The sequence below is a fragment of the Sander vitreus genome, chromosome 13, assembly GCF_031162955.1.
Source record: "Sander vitreus isolate 19-12246 chromosome 13, sanVit1, whole genome shotgun sequence".
NCBI classification, from domain to species: Eukaryota; Metazoa; Chordata; class Actinopteri; order Perciformes; family Percidae; genus Sander; species Sander vitreus.
In genome coordinates this window covers 16,842,284-16,848,355 of record NC_135867.1, presented here as the reverse complement: position 1 = coordinate 16,848,355, position 6,072 = coordinate 16,842,284, and positions in this window count along the sequence as shown.

Genomic DNA, 6,072 nt, shown 5'->3' with positions numbered 1-6,072 from the left:
CTAATTCTAATGCCTCAGGTCTGTGACACGAGAGTGAATTTCCATTTCTTGCTAAGTGATGATTCTCACAGATTTTTTTCACAGCTCCATAGTCACTCTTTCATATCCAGGTGGGTAAGTAGATGCAGATTTCTGCCGCAGCCAAAGTGCTGAGTGTTTTTAATTAGCGAATATCCTCGGTGAAGGCCCAGTATGGTGGGCTTGTGTACGAGCTCGTGATCAGCTTGGCGAGCGGAGGGTTGGAGAGTGTAGCTATATTCCCAGCTTCCCCCCCCCCCGGTGACAGTGCTGGGCTATTGCCATCGCCATGGCGATGGGGGGAGAGTGTGTGTGTGTGTGTGTGTGTGTGTGTGTGTGTGTGGGGTGGTGGTGGTAGGGGGGTGGCGGCTAAGGCCTTTCATTATTAATGTGCACCGCGGCGTCCTTACCTCCTCTGAGTCCACACAGCTCACTGCCTGACCTGCCATCCAAGGGAGAGGGAGTGGGGAGGGGGGACTGAGGAGGCAGAGATAGAGAAAGAGAAGTGAGCCAGAGAGAAAGAAGGAGACAGCACAACTAGTGTATAGTGTGGAAGCACACAACTGGAAAGTAAAAAAAAAATCATCCATGTACTTCACATTTACACCCGAGGCAGAAAAATAAGAGATTAAGACTTTAAGTGTTGGGTGTGGTTGCAGGTGACTGTGGCTGCTGCCTGCTGAGGTGTAGCAGCCCAGGGGTGGGAGACAGGGGGCAGGGGTGTCAGGTGGTGGTGGTTCTTCATGCAGAGGGGTGTACGGCTTGGTGAGCAGGCCTGTCACACTGGGAAAATCCTGGAATCTTATCACTGCCTCACAGACTCTGAGCCGCACTGATCTACTCACCCTCATCGCCAGCAGACATGCCCTTCCCCCCATCCAAATGCCCCTGCACAGGCTGGCCCCTTCTCGGCTCGCTCGCCACCTTCTTCGAATGGGGGAGATAGCAGGAACTGATGCAGTCCAATTGTTGAGGAGGAAGGAATGTTGCTTGTAAAATGTGACTAACGGTAGGAAAAAACACAAGCTTTGCAAGTGAGGAGTCAAAAGTGACGCTTTTTTTCACTGTATGACCATCAAGGAACACAATGTGCTATATGTGAATATGAAAGGGAGGTTTTCTTAAAGTTCTTTTTATGCATATGCAATCTTACTAAACAACAACGTTATATGAGGTTTATATCTACTGTATGAAAATACACAGACATATCAGTGTCATGCAAACAGCATGGGAAAGACAGTATGCTGCCCCATTAATTTGAATAGAATGTGATATGCTTAGATTTGGGGAAGTTAAAATGTTATTAGTAAATTACTTATAGCTAGGGATATCTCATTTATTTCTGTGTACTTAGGGATGAGGGTGACAAAGTTTGGCTCATTAGGGTTCATATAATTACTCTGTCTCAGCACATGTGCAAAGAAGTTACAACAGCAAAACAAAGGTCATACATGGCATACTCTGTTAAAAAGTTCCACTGTGCATTATAGTCTGCCACTTTTTTCATTTTAGACTAAATTTGTTTCTACTGGTTAAAAGTGTTTACATTACTCAGATTTATTCAAAATGTACTTTAAAGTTATGTGATTGCTCAAAGATGCACTCCTTTTCATTCATATAAAGAAAAGATAGTGGCACTGGTTGCTGTGCAAACTGTTGTAGCAACAAAGGTATCCATATTGAAATATTTTTTAGTTGGTCCTTTTCTTTATTTTGAATGAAGTAACAAAATATATATATATACATATCATTTGGCGTTAATTAACTGTTATATAAAAGCATAAATACCCTTAGAATACAGTATGCTATAAATTGCAACAGTATTTAGTTGTAAATATGTGGATATTATTGAAATACATGTTTTAGTAATATATAAAAAAAACCTAGATGTCATTTTGAAAAACTGATGACTAATCTGCTCATTTAAAGTGATATTACACTCTCCCAGAATGCTCCACTTGTGTGAATGACGTCAAAAGCTGAAACTCTGAACCATAGAAATCAATGCAGCCAATACTCCTGTTGAGAACTGATCTTTTGAAATTGGTGTATTCTCGATTCAATTGTAAAACATGTACGAACTCTGATGACACAGATGTTTTCAGATTTGAATTTTGCACATTGGACAAGCCTACTAATAACAACAACCGCTGCTACAATGATAACATCATACAGACTAATCAAATGCTGGGCCACTCAAAGGATTAACAGTGTGTTATGAGAAAGCCAGCAACTAAAGAAACTACAACAGATACAAACAGATTTTTTGCTTTGCAACAATTGATGTTGGTCACATATGAAACTTGTCATATGCTGTAGAAGACAAACAAACAACAGGTCTTCTTTGTGCCATGAGGTCCATCAATGTATATATAACAACAAAGTGGAATTTCTTGAAACTGTACACGATACAAATGTATTGCTGTCATTTATATGTGTCAAAGTAGGATAGAATATAAAAGTTAACAAGGAAGGAAAAGCTAAATTAAGACTCAGTACATTGTTTTGGTTTATTGTGTAATTGCTTTTGGTAAAATTACTACTAAATCTTTAGATTAATTTGACACTATTTTTAATTGGACATTTCTTTCATTAGACCTACTTGTATTTTTCATCTAATATCTTCAGAAAATTAAGGTTTTAAGGTTGCGATTAGTTATTTTGTTTAAGTTTAGGGTACATATTTGAGCCTGGTTTCACTTACTTTACCTTAACAAACCACCTTGAACACATACAAATTGTAAATATTTAATTTCATAAGAATAACTATTGAATTTCCCACTGAGGTCTGGCTTCATATTGAGGTAAATGTGCTAAATAACAAAAGGATAAATCTCACTTTGGGTATGAATGCATAAAATGTTTACTCTCCCAACCACCAGCACCGCGACCCACCCACACACCTCTCCACACACATGTATATTTGGTTGAGACAAAAATCCTTCAGCTGTTAGTAGTTGTTACTACAAATGTGTTGATTTCACTAATTTATGAAAAACACACAACTGTCACTTGTGTAAACCCACTGTGTTTATCGTGCATTCAAATAGTAGAATATAGCTGACACGTAGCTAACACGTGCTTACTATCTTTGGCTATGCTGTTGTTTCAGGAAACCATCTGTGTCATAGTTTCATTTATTTTAGTCATGAGAGCATCTTTGCCACAATAGTAACACCACTCTGTACTTTATGAAAACACTTAATTAAATCCAAAAAATAGTGTAAAGTACTATTGCAGAGTAAATCATAAACATAATGTCTACATGTTGCCTTATAATGAATACATAATAAAATCATATTGGAGTTACAAGGGTCTCAATTGTTCACACTGCGCTCTCATTTGAAGATCCTTTTTAATCTGAAGCACCAAACAGATGGAATCAGGAAAGGGCTTTATCTAAGTATTTTTGCTGAAACGCCATTTAAATTATGAGCCAGTGACAATTTGTATTTAGTGGAGAGCTTTTCAATTTGAGATGTTTTAACTTCTAATTCTAAGCAGTGACTATTAACTATTAAAAAAAACAAATGCTGAGCTCTCAAAGCTGCCTTTTCCATTGACTTTATCACAATAAACACTGGTGCTGTGAGGAACTGTAAGACGACTTCCTGGTCAAACCTTTACTGGATATGCTATACTGTATATACTGGTATACTGTACAATCAACCTTTAATCATAGTCTTTAAATTGATGAATAATCACATCTTTATTATATATGGCTCTATGAATTGAATACATCTTTAGTTACTCAAAAATTAAACACAATACACTACCGGCTAATTTGAGATCTTTTTTCGTAAAAGGTATTTACATGATCAGATTTCTGCTTTCTTTGGAATGTGAAACTACAGATAATTATACAGTGACCTTTACTTTTGTTAATGCTATTCTTTTGTAACACAGCTGCATCGGTGTAATATCGACCGTAATCATCTAACGTTTTTTATTTTTTTTTATTTATTTTTTTACCTGTGTCACGCACCTACTAAAACGTAAATAAGTTAGACTTTAAACATCTGATGTAATAAAAATGACTCACAGGTCAATAACCAACGTTATTGGAATAGTCTTAAAATGCCTGTCAGCGCATGAGGCTTAATCAAGTTGGGCGATGACAGACTACTTTTTACACGTAAAGCGCGTTGAATAATAACCACAGTGAGTGTGTGATCATTTTATACACAATCCATTACAATTTATATCTTAACTTACAAAAATGTATTGAAATACACTAGACCTCCAAGGACCTGACGCAAACAGGAGAACATTCATGGGATTGAATAGCTGGATTAGTATGCATTTGTTTGTATGCCTGGGTAGACTGAGATGTGCTCCTGCAGCGCACACTGCCAAGTCCTGCTCCAGCCACGGCCCACAGTGTCCAGCCTTTAAATACAAGAGCCATCAAATCAGGGTTGTGCTCATACTAAGTAAATCTCAATAAATAATGTTCACCCTCATGAATGTTAAAGTCTTTTAGATTGTAGTTGTTCTGTGCAAATAGACTTAAAGCCTGAAAGGCAAAAATGAAATGTATTAAGTTATTTTTCCCGCTCACTGATTTTTTATTTACTTCACTGTATAGAAACACCTGAATCAACCATAAAAATAGAATACCCATGGTTCAATTATGAAGTACAGATCCATACTTTGAATATTGTATTGTATACAGATGCTCCTTTGAGTGTGCAGAAGGGAATTGTTTGAGTGTAGCAATAGCTAATTTACACGCACACACACACACACACACACACACACACACACACACACACACACACACACACACACACACACACACACATTCATACATACATACATACACACTCACTCATGCACTAAATCATATACATAGAAACATACAATACATACAAAACATAGACACATACAGTTCCGAACAGACACAAAGACATGCATAGTCTCCCTTTTTTTTACTCTCTCTCTCTCTTTCTCACATACACACATGCACAAACACACTCACGAGGACGCATAGGAACAGATTAAGTCCAAATCAATGGCTGTGGCTGGACTGGGAGAGAGATTTCACCCAGGGTTCTCGTTAAGGTCTGACACATGCGGCAAAGGCTGGAGGGAGTGTTATTACCAGGGTGATGGTTGATAAGACACTCGTTTCTCCACGGTGCATCCCGCGGGAAAATGCATCGTGCAGCCATGGAAACCATAAGGCTAGGTGATATGCTATAATTGGGACAGCGCTTTTAACGGTGCAGCTGCACTGCCAGGTATGCCACTGTCTTCAAATGAGAAATTATAGTGGAGCCCCAGAAGGGAAGATGCAACCATTTTTAAGAATGTATTTTCTTCCTGTGTGGTTCCTTTTTGACTTGTTTTATCAAACTAACTTATACAGAGAGGATGTGCCACACGGTATTTCTACCAGACAAGTAATATTGATCACAATTAGGTAACAAAGCTGAAAAATACATCAATTTATGAAGAATATAAAATGTGTCTATGTGATTGGATGAGAAAAGCATACAGACCTGTCACTATATGTTTTGTTTTTAATTCCAGACTGACATTTGTTCTTCAGTCTGGATGGAATCCGCATCAGGAAACACAGTATAAGATGGAGGAAGAAGATGAGGGAAAAGGAAGAGGAGGGAGTAGGAGGAGAAGAGGGGAAAGATGGTCGTTGGCCAATCCCTGCTCAGTCTCTGTAACTTGGTTGATTACGATCAATTTCCCTGATATCGATGGCCTCCCTGGCCCTGAGCTACACTCCCTCCTGCACTTTGCATGGTACGTGCTTTGTGTACCATGACATGACTCACTCCAGCACACCATTCCCAAACCCTGGCTCTCCCACCTGCAGTCCCCTGATCCTGGCCTTAAGAAATATCAACAGCTGGGTAACAGGAGGGATATATCCGAGCAATCACAAAACACAAATGTTTCCACTTCCATGTTCTCAAAGTGGTTTTAAAATTTGGGTTATTGCAGTATATTTAATTGATTGACTTCTGAGCGTGGTAGGGTTAAAAAGTTCGGGTGGTGTTACTGCAGCAGTGCAGGTGGAAGGGAGATTTTTTT